This window comes from Macrotis lagotis, chromosome 2 (assembly GCF_037893015.1).
Source record: "Macrotis lagotis isolate mMagLag1 chromosome 2, bilby.v1.9.chrom.fasta, whole genome shotgun sequence".
Lineage (NCBI taxonomy): Eukaryota > Metazoa > Chordata > Mammalia > Peramelemorphia > Peramelidae > Macrotis > Macrotis lagotis.
The window spans coordinates 309575872-309591501 of NC_133659.1; the positions used below are offsets into that span (position 1 = coordinate 309575872).

General features: G+C 37.3%; 1 long non-coding RNA gene across 1 annotated transcript; it reads left to right on the top strand.

The window, feature by feature from the left end:
* The first annotated feature begins 586 nt into the window (after window positions 1-586).
* On the top strand, window positions 587-15247 carry LOC141511770 (uncharacterized). The gene is made up of 4 exons (XR_012475395.1): window positions 587-651; window positions 2804-2898; window positions 12733-12798; window positions 15020-15247. It is a non-coding gene; the product is annotated as an uncharacterized LOC141511770 (long non-coding RNA).
* The last annotated feature ends 383 nt before the right edge of the window (window positions 15248-15630 follow it).

A 15630-nucleotide genomic window follows, 5' to 3' on the forward strand; every position in this document is an offset into this window, starting at 1 on the left:
TATGTCTTCCTTTATATCAAATCCAAACTGTTTTCTCCCATATCTTTACCACCATGGCCCCTTGTTCTTTCCTTTGGTAAGGAAGACAGACCTAACCCAGCCCCTTTCCAGATGGCAGTCCCAGCTTCTCTAGGTAGCTTCCAGGACCCCAGAAAGAAGTTGGTCCTCCAGGCATGCTGGGGTCCGGGGTGGATGAAAGCCAAGGAGCCCCATCTGTGACACATGGGACATTTACCCAACTTGTGCTCTGGGAACCATAGTTCTATCTCTGAACTGAAAATGATGGCATCTGAGCAAACAATGGGCTTTGAGCTCCCCAGGAGGTGTGTCCCACTTTAAATCAGACAGGGAGCCAAGCAAGGCCTTTGATGGTGAGGAGTCTTGAGAGAAGGTCCAGGCTAGGCTCAAAGATGGAATGGCTTACAAAACCTAAACTCGCCATATGCTCTGCTCTCCCAGAAAAGCTGATCCAGTGTAATTACTGTGGGCCAGGGAAGACTTCGGCAAAGCCAACCCCCCCCCCCCCCCCCCACCACCATATGGTACAGACTAGCGTTAGGTTGCTTAGCACATACTGCCAGCAAGACTCCACCTGGCTGGCAAACTTGTCTAGAACATCAACTCAAGATGTTGAAAGGAATCCCCCATCAGGTTTGGGCATGTTCAATTTATAGGAAAGATTCAGACTTACAATTTAAAGGGGAGGGGTAGGGTGGGGCAGTGTGGTCAAATATGTGGTCAAATGAATGCAGGCTTTTTTCTTTTTCTTTCTTTTACTCTTTTTTCTCTTTTTCTTTCCTTCTTTTTCCCCTTCTTTCTCCTTTCTCTTTCATTTGTCCTTTCTTTCTTTCCCTCTTTCCTTCCTTCTTCCTCTCTTTAATCCTTTCCTTCTTTCTCTCCTTTCTCTTTTCTTTCTTTCCTTCCTCCTTTCTTCTTTCTTTCTTTATTCCTTCTCTCCCTCTTTGCTTCCTTATTCCTTTCTTCCTCTCCTTTCTCTCCTTTCTTTCTTCATTCCTTCCTTCATCCTTTCATCTTTCTTTGTTTAGCCCCTCTCCCTCCTTCTTTCCTTCCTTTTTTCTCCCTTCCTTTCCTTCTTCTTCTCCTTTCTCTCTTTCCTTCATCCTTCTTTCTTTTTTATTTCTTCCTCCTTCTTTCCTTCCTTCTTTCTTTTCTTTTCCTTTCTCTCTCCTTCTTTCTCTCTTCCTCCCTCCCTCCCTCCCTTCCTTCCTTCCTTCCCTTTTCAACATGTGCCGAAGCCACAAAGTTACCTTTGAAATAATGAAGGCTCCGAGAACCTGTCACTGCCATAGCAAGAGGTTTGGCTAGGAGGGCTTAGTGATCTATAGAGGAGGTATTTTTCAGTCAAGTAACTTAAAGAATGAAATGAGTTGCTTTGGGCAATAGTTGGTTGCTTAACTCTAGAGACAGTCTAGAATTGTAGCATGTCCAAAATGTCTTACTGCATTCTTACACTTTTGTGACCCAAAAATACACTAAGATTTTTGGGACACCCTAAGTATTTGTATGAGTAGGTGTACACACATACACCTACACACACACCATGTCTGTATATATGTAATCTGGTGATTAAGAATAAAGAGAAAGTACAATCAGGATAATTATCCATCTAATAAATGATTCTTCATGTATAAGAGACAAAAGAAAAAATAATCAAACTGTATGTGATCAAAATAACCATTAGACAGACTCACATCACTGATCTTGATGAGAAACCTTCTATACTCCCCATTGCCCAACAAAAACAACAACAAAATTCAACCTCCTTTTCCTTTGTCCTTATTCATTTCCTCTCCAGACTATGCTCCCAACTCTCTAGACTTTCTCTACCATGTCATAAAAAAAACCTATTTATGTTGGAAGCTCAACTCACTTGTAATTGGTTGGTTCCTCCAAGAAACCTCCATTTTAAAGAGGATGCTTAGATCAACCACAAATTCATTCATCTCTAAGTTGTTTCCTCAACTCCCTAGGCTTTCTTTATTATGTCTCCATCCTCCCTGCTTTCAGCTCTCTATCCATTCCTCTTTTTTTAGCTTCCTTTTTCTTCCTTTTTATATATTGCCTTCCACTGTTAGAATGTGAGGTCCTTGAGAGATGGACAGTCCATTTTTCTAATTACATGTGTCCTCAGCATTCAGCATAGAACTATTCATGGAGAGTGCTTAATAACTATTTCTTAACATTATTAGTCTTTTTGATCCTCACAACCCTGGGAAGTAAGTCCTGCAGGCATTAGCATCCTTATTTTATAGAGAAGGAAACTGCCCCTTCCAGCTACTCATGCCTGACTCCCTTCATCAAATTACCTTGTATCTATGTATATACATGTTGAGAAGCAACATGTGGTGGTTAGAGAAGAAAAACAAGTCGGGTCAGACTCAAAAAGAAACACATCCCTGCAGGCTGAAGATTGACTTAGAAAACAATAAAATAACATTATCCATGGTATATTATATTTTTCTTTACTTTGTTAAACATTTCCCAATTCCATTTTAATATGATTTTGGTTGAATACAGACCCACTAGCTTTGGTTTCCCATCTTTGCCCTAGGCAACTCTCTTAAGTTTGAGGAAAGGGGCTGACTTGATTGGGAGATAATATTTCTTATCCCAACATTCCATATACTCAATTCTATCCATGTACACAAAAGTGTTCATGTCTATGTGTATATATGTGTACATTATATGTCTGTGTATGCATGCATGTGTCTTACTTCCCCTGACATGGCTATAAGTTTATTGAGACTGAGGGTCTATTTAATATTTGTCTTCGTTTTCCTAGCATCTAGTATGATGTCTGGCAAATGACAAGTGTTTAATAAATACTGACTGATTGGTTGATTGGGTGACTTGATGAGCAGTTAACCATCAAAGCAGGTCAGTGACATTGGAACATAATAAAGAGAATGATTTGTGAAAGGACGATCCACAGAGTCATCTTTATATAAAGTCATCATTGGTTGATTATTTCCTCCCCTTCTCTCATGAGCCTGATAAAACTGGGTTTCAATAAGTCAACAAAATACCCTGCATCTTAGGAAACAAATACTTACCCAGTATAACAGATGGCCTGAAAATGACTAACAGAAATGGTAACTCAAGCCTCTCCTTCCAGAAAGGATAATTCATTCACAATTGGATTAGGTGTACCTTTCAGTTCTTAACAAAAAGAGGCAGTGAAGGAGGAAAAGGGGATCAGCCCAACCAGTGCTCTTGAACATCACTTGAGAACAATGAAACAGAATGTTCTATATATTAATTAGACTGATGGCAGATTACTGACATTATATTTAAAGTCTGGCATATAGATTGTTTTCTGTAGCCTCCAGTTTCTCAGCAAACAGGAGATATCTATAAGGAAAAGACGTCATCTTCCAGATACGCATGTGTTTGGAGTTTTTTTCCCCTTCTCTTCTATCCCAGGATTGAAGTGAAATTTCTCAGAGCATGTTGCATCTATTAATTAACAAATATTTATATTAAGGGGATGGCAAAGAAGTGAAAATGAAGAGGAGAAAATAGATATTTTCCATAGGTGTTTCTTTGGTGACTGACTCGATATGAGGGATGGGGTGGAGAAGAGAGGATAATAGGCATTGTGCCTTGAACTAGAGAGGTGGTCGTTCTACTGAGAAATATGCTCTCCTTTGGGACTAATACTTTAGGAAAGATAATCACTCACCTGAAAAGCATCCCAGGAGAGCTAAAGTAGATTATTGACCACACCATAAAAGGATCAATTTAAAAAACCTATGTATGAAGGCGAGAAGACTTATGGGAGGACCCTAAATCTAAAGCTGGAAGAAACCTTCAAGGTCATCTCATTCAATGAACCACTTTCTCCCCACCCTCAACTAAAAAGCATTTATTTTTCTCTCCTTACCATCCCTTCCTCCTTGGAAAAAAATGAGAAAAATTAAACTCATGTAACAAATACACATAGTCAAAAAACCAGCTTCCACAATGGGCATATCCCCAAACATATGTATCTTCTGTATATTGAATCCATGACCTCTCTCAATCAAGAGATTGGTAGTATGCTTCATCATCCATCAGTTGGAAGCACAGGTTCAATTCCAGTGTTGCTACATGGCCCTATACACCTCTTTCATTTTATACATGAAGAAACTAAAGAGTAAGGTATTATAAAATGATATACCCCTGTAGATGATAAGCTATAGAGTCAGAATTTGAACCTAAGTCCCCTTGATCCCAGCTCACATGTTCAATACTGCTCATTTTTTCCATTCTAGCACAGTTTTTCATGACAGTGGTCTTCAACTTTTTAAAGGTCAATCATGGGTAAGAGACATTAGAATTTATTCCTGTTGATTACAGGATAGGACCAAGAGAAATAGGTAGAAGTGGTGATTAGACAGATTTTGGTTAGAAAAAGGAAAACATTCCTATAAGTCCCAACCGTAGAGGGGCTGGAGATGTTTAACAGAGATCACATGAGCACTTGTTGGGCATTTTCCAGAAGAGATTCTTGTTTAGGTACAGTATACACCAGATGCTATCTAAAGCTCTTTCCAATTCTGAGATTCTATGAAGCTCTGAGATGAACCAAAGATAACTGGATTACATGGAGAATCATAGATCTAAAGTCAGAAGAGACCTCAGAGTCATCTAGCTCAATCTTCTCACTTTACAAATGAGGAAACCAGGATTCAGGCTAAAGGTCGGTGACTTCCCAGGGTGAGAGAGAGAGAGAGAGAGAGAGAGAGAGAGAGAGAGAGAGAGAGAGAGAGAGAGAGAGAGAGTAAGCATCAGGGATGGGGTTTGAACCCACAACCATCAAATCCAAAATCAGGATTTAGTCATGGTAGACCAGTGGTTCCATTGATATACAGTTAAAATAGTGAAGACTCTATAAGGTACATTTAACTCTAAAAGTCATCCTAGCTAACCTTGGATAATGGTTAACTTTTTTGCTGTGCTTTGCACTACTTTACCCTAATTTCTCCTTTGGCTCTGTAGGGATCCCTCTACCAGACTCTAACATAGTGTATCTGAATCAATTATCCTAGGTACAAAGGCAATTTGCTATTAGCAATGCTAGAATTTAAATTTTAAAAATTCCTGGTAATAGATAAAAATAGATTGTTCAGTCTTTGTAAATTATACATGAATAAGATCAGCAATGACTTCATTTCTCTCCAGCCTGCACAACTGACTGGATGAATTTTCTCTATAATGTACCCACACCATGGCACCCAGTATCTCTGTCATCCTACCCCTTACTCCACCTTATTTCCAAGGCTATTATATTCAAGGTCTTGGACTGTCTCCATAAGGTGGGAGCACAGTCAGTGATCATTACCGACTCCTGTCTCTCCCTCAAGGTGCTTTTCTGCTGAATAACCCCAAATTTGTGAATCAGATGACCAAAATGAGAGTAGCACCCTTCAGAAATAGAAAAGTTTGTAGGACAGATGAGATTTGATTGGGGAGGGATGTTTCATTTTGAATTTATTGAATTCAAATCATAATAATAAACAATAAGAGAACCAGGACTGGATAGATAGCAAGATGGAGGTTAAGACTCCATAAAGATTTGGGAGTCAAAGGGACATGATGAAATACCAATAGAGACAGAAGGAAAGATGAGAGTATAGAAAAGAACAGGGGAAAACATACAGTTTAGGTAAGAGGAAATCAATGATAATCTGGCAAAAGAAACTGAGAAGGAACCATGTGAAGGTAGGTGACAAAGAAAACAGCAGTGTTAAATAAAATAAGGATTCCGGATAATAAAGTAACTGGGAAACTGAAAAGGATACTGACATTTTTTTAAAAATCATTGAAAATATCAGTTAAAAGGTAAATACAATGTCCTTTTTTCAGTGGAGATAGAATGGGGAGAAGGTAGGAAGGAGGGAAGGTGGGTGATTGTGAAAATAAAATAGACTTTAAAAAAGAATACACTTATCCTTGCAGAGAGCAATTTTGACAAACAAAGCTTCTTTTCCTTCTAACTCCTCATTAAATATTGAGTTGGAAGTGACAGAGCAATGGTTTTATGTCTACAACATGCATCCCTCCAGGTAGGTCATTGAGACAATTGACTCTGGACTTGAGAGGGAGGGACAGATAAAGAAGCAGAGAAACAGAGATAGAGATATAGAAGCAGAGAGACAGACAAAGAGATAGAGCACAGAGTGACAGAGGAAGGAAAGAGAGATACAGTGATGGAGAGACAGACAGAGAGAGAACAGAGAGAGAAGATAGCAGGAAAAAGGAGATGAGCGGAGAGGAAGAGAGGAAGAGAGACAGAGAGAAATGGAGAAATAAGAGAGACAGAAAGAGACATGGTGAAAACAAAGAAAGAGGATATGAGGGATGAGGAGAGGGACAAAATGACAAAAGATAGAGATGGGGGTGGGAGGAATAAAGGAGAGGAGATGGACAAAAGAGAGGAGGAGGGAAGGGAGAGAGAATAATATGTTTTGGTTTGTTTTATTTTAAAAAGGCTGAGCATAATTATTCTGAAACCATCTATAAGCAGGTATATAATAAATTCTAAATCTGAGAATTGTACTAAAATCTCCATAAGTGAGTTCTGGTTAAAAAGCAAACAAACCAAGAAACAAAACAAAAATCCTATCTGATGCCTACAATTCTGTCTTTATTTTGTGGGGGGGGGGGGTGAGTATGTATACACATGATTGTGTGTAGTCTTAATTTTCATTTTACAAAATAATTTGTTTCATTCACACCAGATTTTTCTTCTGTTCATGTCCCAATATACACACTCTAGTTGGATTTCTGATTCTGGGTGTACTAATACATAATGAACTTGCCTCTAGTCTATTGGCAAGGATACTTCATTATCCTTCCCATAAGTATCATAAAGTTCCAGGTCCTGGGTGGCTAAAGTCACTTTCTTTGGCATATGGGTAAGAACTCCTCTAATATTTGTGACCAATATGAAACATTCCCATTTCAGCTGATCAGAATTTGGGTCTATTTGCTCTTTTGTTCCAGCTTTATCATTCAGAATCAAATGTACTTCAGTTTTCCAGAAAGCATGTCATAGATTATAGGTAGAGAGCAAACAACAGAGCTCACTTACTGATGAATACCCTAGAATGGACATCAAAATAAATCCTGGATCAGGGACTGAGGGTCAGAAAGTAGTTGAACTGGGCCTAATTAAAAAATCAGATACTAGAAATGAAAGGAGTCAGTATGATACTATACTTTGTGGGGAATCTGATTTCACACCTATCAATCAATATTAAGCATCTACTATGTGCTTTATAATACTATGCTAAGAGCTGTGGGTACAAAAAGGAGTCAACATTCATCCTTACCCTCAAGGAGCTTAAAATCTAATGGAGACAGGACACAAACAATTATTTTCTATTTATCCTTTATATGGTTTGTCTCCTCCATTAGAATGTGACTTCCTTGAGGTCAGGGACTTTTTTTCCCTTTCTTTGTACTTTTAACACAATGACATACAAATAGTAAATGATTACTGATTTCTGAATATTGATCCTAGGAAAAATGGGAACTCACAGGAACTTAGTGAACAAAGAAGGGATATGGTCAGATCTATACTTTAGGAATATCAATAATATCCTGGAAGATGGATTAAAGAAGAGAATCTTGAGGCAGAGACCATTTAGGAGTCTAACACAATGCGCCACATAAGGTGTGATGAATGAAGCCTAGAAGAAGGTGGAGGCTATATGAACAGAAAGAGAGAAATTTAATAGATGTGTAGTTTGAATCAAGAAAAATTATTACCTGATTGGTTACATGCAGTAGGAAAATGAACAGTTGAGGGTAAGTCTGAAGTTGTAAACAAGAGATTGGATGAGCTGTGATACTTCCAACACAAATGGGAGAACTTTAAAGTGAGGTGGATTGGGAGCAGAGATAGAGTTTTCTAAAGACATGTTGATTCCCTATTGTTCTATTAGAAACCAGGAGGGATGGGATTTCAGGGAAGCCTGGAGGAATTTGCATGAACTGATGCTGAGTGAGTTGAGCAGAACCAGAAAAACACTGTATGCCCTAACAGCAACATGGGAGTGATGTTCAACCTTGAAGGACTTGCTCATTCCATCAGTGCAACAACCAGGGGCAATTTTGGGCTGTCTGCGATGGAGAATACCATCTGGATCCAGATAAAGAACCATGGAGTTTGAACAAATTTCAAGGACTATTCCCTTTAATTTAGGAAAAAAACAGATATCTTATTGTCTGATCTTGCTATCTCTTATACTCTTTGTTTCTTCCTTAAGGATGTGATTTCTCTCTCATCACACTCAATTTGGATCAATGTGCAACATGGAAACAAAATAAAGACTGACAGATTGCTTTCCATGGGGGAGGGGGGGAAGGGAAGTAAGATGGGGGGGAAATTGTAAAACTCAAAACTCAAATAAAATCTTTAAAAATGAAAAAATTTTAAAAAGACATGTTGATTCTTAGACGTTTTTGAGTCTTCCAACTCAAAATGTGCAAAGGCATTGCCGTCATCCAATTCTGTAGTACTAGACCTCAGGGAGAATCTAGAGGTTCTACAGGGTTCTCCAAAGGCTATTAAAGCTTAGACCTGGGAGTCAATAATGAAGAGAATGATTTTTACATAGATAACTTCCAGAGTACTAAGATAAATGGAACAAGAACCTAAAAATGTAGGGTTGTGAGGAAAAATAATTTGTGACAAGAGAATGGTCAACAGGAAAAAATTTTACATGAAGGTGAAGAAGCAAAAGAACTCAGAAAAGGCCATCAGATTGGCAACTAAGAGCTCATCAGTGGACTTTTTGGCAATGTGACCAACAAATTGCTAGAATAGACATTATCTTTTTTTTTGTTGTTTCTGTTTTTTTAAACAAGGCAATGGAGTTAAGTGACTTGTCCAAGCTCACACAGCTAGGTAATTATTAAATGTCTGAGGTGAGATTTGAACTCAAGTTCTCCTGACTTTGGCCAGTGCTCTAACCACTGTGACACCTAGCTACCTGAGAACAGACATTTTCATTGCACACACATCCAACTTTCAAAATAAACACTCCAAAGGAATTTTGCACCAGACATAGAATAATTACAATAAAAAACATGAGAGAAGAAAGAATCTTGCCAAGATAAAATCCTGATCATTTATTCAAGCTACCATTCAGTATCTCTCCCTCACCAACTTCCATCCTTCTGGCAGGTCCCTACAAAGTAACTTTTAGATTTTTGCTTGGGATCCAACCATATATTCCTCCCCTGATGCTGGGATTATTGGTACATTCCAACCCTTGAGCTCTCCCCGCTTCCATCTCAGTCAATGATTCTGCCCATTCATGCAAAAAAGAAGATGAGGATAGTATAATATCGACTTCTAGAAACAACCCCTCAGTTTAGGATAGAGATGGAGGACATTTGCCCAAAACATCCTCTTAGCCCTCTCCCATCCCTGAAGAAAAGTTCCAAATGCTAATTTATTTCAATTAGAGAAGAAAAGGACAAGAATTAGGGGAATAAGAAAAAATGACCAGCACAAGTGGTTGCACTGGGTGTGAAGGAAAGGAAATTGAAACCTGGTTGGAAGGAAGCTAGGTGATACAGTGGATAGAGTACTGGACCAGGAGGACATGAGTTCAAATCCAGCCTCAAATATTTTACTATCTGAGTAACTCTGGGAAAGACACTTAACTCCAATTGCAAAAGAGAGTGAAAAAGAAAGGAAGCAACAAAGAAACAAAGAAAGAAAGAAAAATACAAAAAATGAAACAAAAAAACATGGTAAGAGTTCATTCTTCAACCCAGAAGACCAAGAACCAGTGTTGGTGAAAGTAAATAATCCAAATTAGAAATAGGTTGAAACTACTTTAAGAGAAGACGGAAAACAGGAAAGCAAGTTATAGAGAATTTAAAGGGGATGGTGAGAACTAAAACATCAAGAATTTCAGAGAAAGAAAATTCAATTAAAAATGTACAAGATAAGCAAATAAATGAATTGGGAATATTCTAAAACTAGAGGGAAGAATAAGGTCTACACCATCAAGGAAAAAGAAATGTCTCATAACAAATATTACAACCAAGGCCTTGTAAAGTATGGAATGCTGCAAAATCTGCTCAAAGGGATGGAACAACAGCAATACATTCCATAATGATTCAAAGAAGAAAATGAAATTTAAATGGATCAAAGATCAGAGTTTTTAAAACATTCAGGGAGATTCTGAAAATCACCTGATAAGATGAGGTACCAGACACTGAGATCCTTTCTTGAGTTGAACTGCAAAGCATTAAAACTCTACTAGAGAGTATATCCAATGGCCTGACCACATTGTTCAAATACCAGATGTAGGATTGCTGAAAGGACGACGTTTTAAGGGAATTCACATGAGTCATGGAGGTTGGAAGAAGCAATTCAAGAATACTTTCAAAATCTCTGAAGAATTTTGGAATCAATTGTGAGATGTGGTGGTCACTGGAATAGTACTGACCAAAATGGCATAAAACTGACCAACATGGCATATTCACATCAAAGAAGGTTTAGAGACATCTCCATCTCAAATGTTAATTCTGTGCCCACCATCTGGTAGAAACTTTGGAGCTTGTACTGGTTCAATCAACCCCATTCAAACACATTATACCTTGACTCCTAAATAATGAAATCATTTTCACCTTTTGGGGGGGGGTGCAAAAGACAACAATCAATTTAATGAAAGATTAGGGAAAAATTAATACTTTGATGGAAAATTTCTTCAAAGAAGGAAAAGAGATGATTAGATTTGTGTTCCAAAAATATTGTACTGGGCAATAGCACAGTCCTTATGATCATTAGCAGAGTATTTCTAAGATAATCTTTCAACATGGAGGGGACTGGAAGTAATAGAACAGCTTCCAGGAGATTCATGATGGTGTATAATGGATTAGAGAGATTTGGGAACATCAGTAGACATTTTATAATTGGTTTCAGGTCACTAACTACGTTAGATGGCAAGAAGTTTTTTGATTGACTGGGGTATATAAAAGATACTAAATAACCTCTTTCTCTTGGTGGACTTATCTTCTTGTGGCTACTTCTAGTCTGATGGTATTCTGGTGAGAGACCATGGAGTTAAGAAAGAAATTTGGATCCTTCTCAATTTAAGGCTAATGTATAGCATCTGTTCTTTTTCTCAGGGTTCATTCTTTTGTTTTTGGTAGAGGAAATGACTCCTTCCAATGAGTTTGGAAAGTTCAGGAGAGTGAACCATCTTATGTCCAAGGGGGTCTGGAAATGAAGCTATCTTTCTTTGAGGTCACAAGGAGTCAGGAATAACACTCATGACTCATCCCAGATCAACTACTAACTCCTATAAGAATTCTTTATCATCCAAAATTACTATATATATATATGCGTATATATATACATACATGTTTCCATGCTTTCTCTGTTGATAGGTTATAAGTTCCTTGAGGTAAGAGACTATCTCACTTTGATCTTTGTGTCTTCTTAATGAATGTTTGCTTATTGGTTGATTAATTGAATATGTTAACATTTCAAGGTCATTTTCCTTATTGTTCACTATACTCTTTAAAATAACACAAGATTTCTGAGTCATAAATAGAACTTTCTATCCTTTCCCCATTTTCTCCTGTGATATAATGATCTCTTCCTCCCATTAGTCTTGTTTCCAATGTCATATCTCTTGAACTCCATATTTTTCCATTTTATAATTATTTCCTTTTTTAAAATAATTTCCTAGCTCATCCACTTATTAAAGATGAAAAGTACTTCTGCATGTGTGACTCATAAAGGACTTATTAAAGAATGTCATATTAGAACTTGAAAAGTAAAGTGCACATACCTTTGAGACTTCATTTCCATCTGTTTTTGTCATCAGAAGCAATAAGTGCAGAAACTTTAAATGCAATTAAATTGAAAAGTCAATTAAAAAAACTCTGAGAAACAAATCAGAAAAGCATTGAAGCATAAAATTCAAGCATCTTCTTCTGGGTGAGTAGCAGAGAGAGAGACCCCAGCAAAGCCAATCTAATATGCATCTACCAAACACTATTTGTAAAATATTGTACTCATCAAAGGGTATACAAAGGCGGTGTGGTAGCGGGGTGGGGGCACAATTCATAGTGTTCCAAAAATCTTGGTGCAGCTCAGAAGTTTAAACTCCACTAAGACTTCTAGAACACACTTGTTTAGTTAAGATTCTGTTCAATCAACAAATACTCTGTAAATTATAGCCTTAGGGAGTTGCCTGGGTCATTGAAAGGAAGTAACAGCCATAGAGCCAGTTGGTTTAGGGTAGGATTTGAACTCAGATCTCTGACTTCAAGACTAACTCTTTCTTGAGCTAGGTGTTACTGACTACAAAGTCAGTTTTCTATCTATTATACCAGTATGCCTCTCCTCAAGTAACATTTATACATCTAAACAATGTCCTTTTAAAAACACCATGACAATATAAAGGAATTTAACACATCCTTTAGATGGGTTAAACATAGGCTGAATCTGCATTGACTTGTGGGATTCAGAGATTTGCTCATTTCTGGAGGTGAATTGTCATAGATTAGGATTAGAGTAAAAGTAAAAAGAAAAAGAAAATAAGAGAGGACACAAGGAAATGAGCAATGTGCTGGGGCTTTCCACACACAAATGATTGTGATCTAGTCATTTTTCATTTGGGTCTGAATCCTCATGACCCCATTTGGGGTTTTCATGACAAAGATATCAGAATGATTTTTCATTTCCTTTTCCAGTTCATTTTCCAGATGAAGAAACTGAGGCAAACTGGATAAAGTGGTGAGTCCAACATCACATGGCAAGTAAGTATTGAGACCAGATGTGAACTCAGGTCTTTTTGACTCAAGGCCAGATACTCTAACTACCATAGCTCCCAACTGCCAGTTCACATATGTGAAGTAGGAGCCATTCTATAAAGTCATTGCTAACATCAGCAGCAGTTCCCTTCTTTAATTTAAACTCTGGAGAGACTCCAGAGGCAAAATTAAAGGATTAAATAGTAAAATTTCAATGGTGCTTTAAAACAAAAATCATTGGATGAACCACCAATCTTTATAGACTACCCTTTTAACTTCACATAGCTGGAACAGGCATCTATGTCTAAGTGAAGAGTAGTTGAAATGTCACATTTTAATTATGTTCTTTTACTTTGTTAAAGAGTGTATCTGACTGATCTGATCTTATATCTCATAATCATAGGTATCTGATCCTGTCATCTATACCCTTTGTTCATGGGTAACAGGGTATGTGACAGTTTAGGGAGCCACAAGGAAAAGAAATATCTTTTCTAAACAGGATGAGTATCCTAATCTCTCACAGATTGCTAGCATTCTCTCAGTCTGACTTGCTAGATAATTATGAGTCATTCTTATGTTCCATAACAAGGTTTCTGAAGATAGAATTGCTATGAACTTGGATTTTTAAATGTGTCTCATTGGACCACAAATGTAACATAGAATCACCCAGTGCTACAAAAAGTAGTCAAACAGCACAGAGGAGAGAAGGCTATGCATGGGGCCAAATGCTGAATTCTATAAGTATTCTCTCATGTCAACCCCATGATCAAGATGAAGACACATGGACTGACAGAGAGTACCACCAAGTTGGTTCAGAGTCCATTGGAGCTATAGAGCCAAAGAATATCAATGAATCAATCCATGTTACTTTGTTGGGGTTTCAGAGCACTGAATGTATGGTGAACATATTGGTTAATTTTTTTACCAAATCATTTATTTTTTCTTCCTTTTATGATCCCTATTACAAAGATTAGCTCACAATAAAAGGGGAAAGAGAAGGAAAAGATACTTTTTTTGAAGTTTATTTTTGAGGTTTTTGCAAGGCAAATGGAGTTAAGTGGTTTGCCCAAGGCCGCACAGCTAGGTAATTATTAAGTGTCTGAGGCTGGATTTGAACTCAGGTACTCCTGACTCCAGGGCCAGTGTTCTATCCACTGTACCACCAAGCCATCCCAGGAAAAGACAATTTGGACAATTAATTTTACTTAATGACAAAAGGCGTTAATAAAAAAAAACTTTTAATTGAACAAAAAATTTGGGAGGCATTCCATCTTCCAATATGTTAAGCATTAATAAATCATAGATTTAGAGTAGAAAGGGGCCATAGAGTTGCTATGTCAAGGCTCTCTAATCTTTTCACAGATGAGCACATGAGATTCTGAGAGGTTACTTTACCAAGACAACACAAGTATCAGTCAACCCCAAACATTTATTTGGAAACTACAATGTTTCAGTCACTAGACTAGAAATTGAAAAGACAAAGACAAAGGAATAAAATATTTCCAGATACAAAAGAAGTCATAAGGATCTCAGATAGAATTGGAATCCTGGTCTTCTAAGGACTTTTTTTCACTGTCCTATGAAAAAGGCAGGGGATATTATCCATTTGACCATAGAGGTTAGAGGCTTAGGAAAATTGTTGGGAGGATAGAAAAAAAGAATTGAATTCTGCAAAAGCAAAACCTTCCTAGAATTTAGAAAGGGATTTGGGAGTTTGACAGAAGTTCATAGCAATTCTGTCTTCAGAAACCTTGTTATGGAACATAAGAATGACTCATTTGAGTTACCCTTCATAGGAGGTTTTTAAGCAAAGACCAAATAAGTACCTGCCATGTTTTGGGGGAAATTCGCATTTGAGCACAGACTCAACTAAGCATTAACAAATTCAAAGAGAAATGGATCCTAGCTGGTTTCATTTCGACTTAAAAAACATGAATTAACATTATCTATATTTTCTTGTATTATGAATTTTCATATTTTCCCCAAATATAATTTTAATCTGATTTGAACAATGAATTTTGCAATGAACTTTATACCTATAAACTAGATAGATGGTCCCGAAGGTTTCTCCTACTTCTGATATTCCCCATTTCCTGAGTGGGTCTTCTTTCCAATTTATTTACTTTTTTTTGTTGCTGATGTCTTTTGTCATTAAATCAAGCTAATTGTCTAAATTATCTCTTCCCTCCTTTTTCCCTTATACTGTGAATCAACCCTTGCAACACAGATCAGAAAAAGAAGAAAAAAAATGGATGATGCAGTAAAAGATCAGCCAACATGTTGACAATAATTCAGTGCTTTATCTGAGACTTCTATCAAAGTAACATGGGTTAATTAATTGCTATTCTTCGGGTATATGTAATCTATTTTCTATCAAGGGTCATTTGGATATTTATAGCATCATTTGAAGGCTATATTTGGTCAAACATTTAATTAATTCACCACTGAAAAACTACTAGACTTATTGAATTTTGTTTCCTTGCCTGCGGTTGCTTTGGCAACACCAGACCAATATAGTACCAGGGGTATGAGGTTCCCTGCCCCATATTCAGACCATAAAGAACAAGAAGGTGAAGATTATCTTATGCTCTGGAGATAGTTTAAAATAGATGACAACTCAAACTCCTTCTAATGCTTCAAATTCCATGAATCTGGACTTTCTGACTTCTGGCTTGTTTTCTTTTCATAAATAACCCCCTTATACCTACCTCATAGACTTCAGAATAGCACCTAGAAGATTATACAGTCATAGAACCATAAATCTAGAACTGAAGTAACTTCAGAGGTCATTTAGTTAAACCTCCAAATTATTTACAGATGAGGGAACTGAGTCCTGGG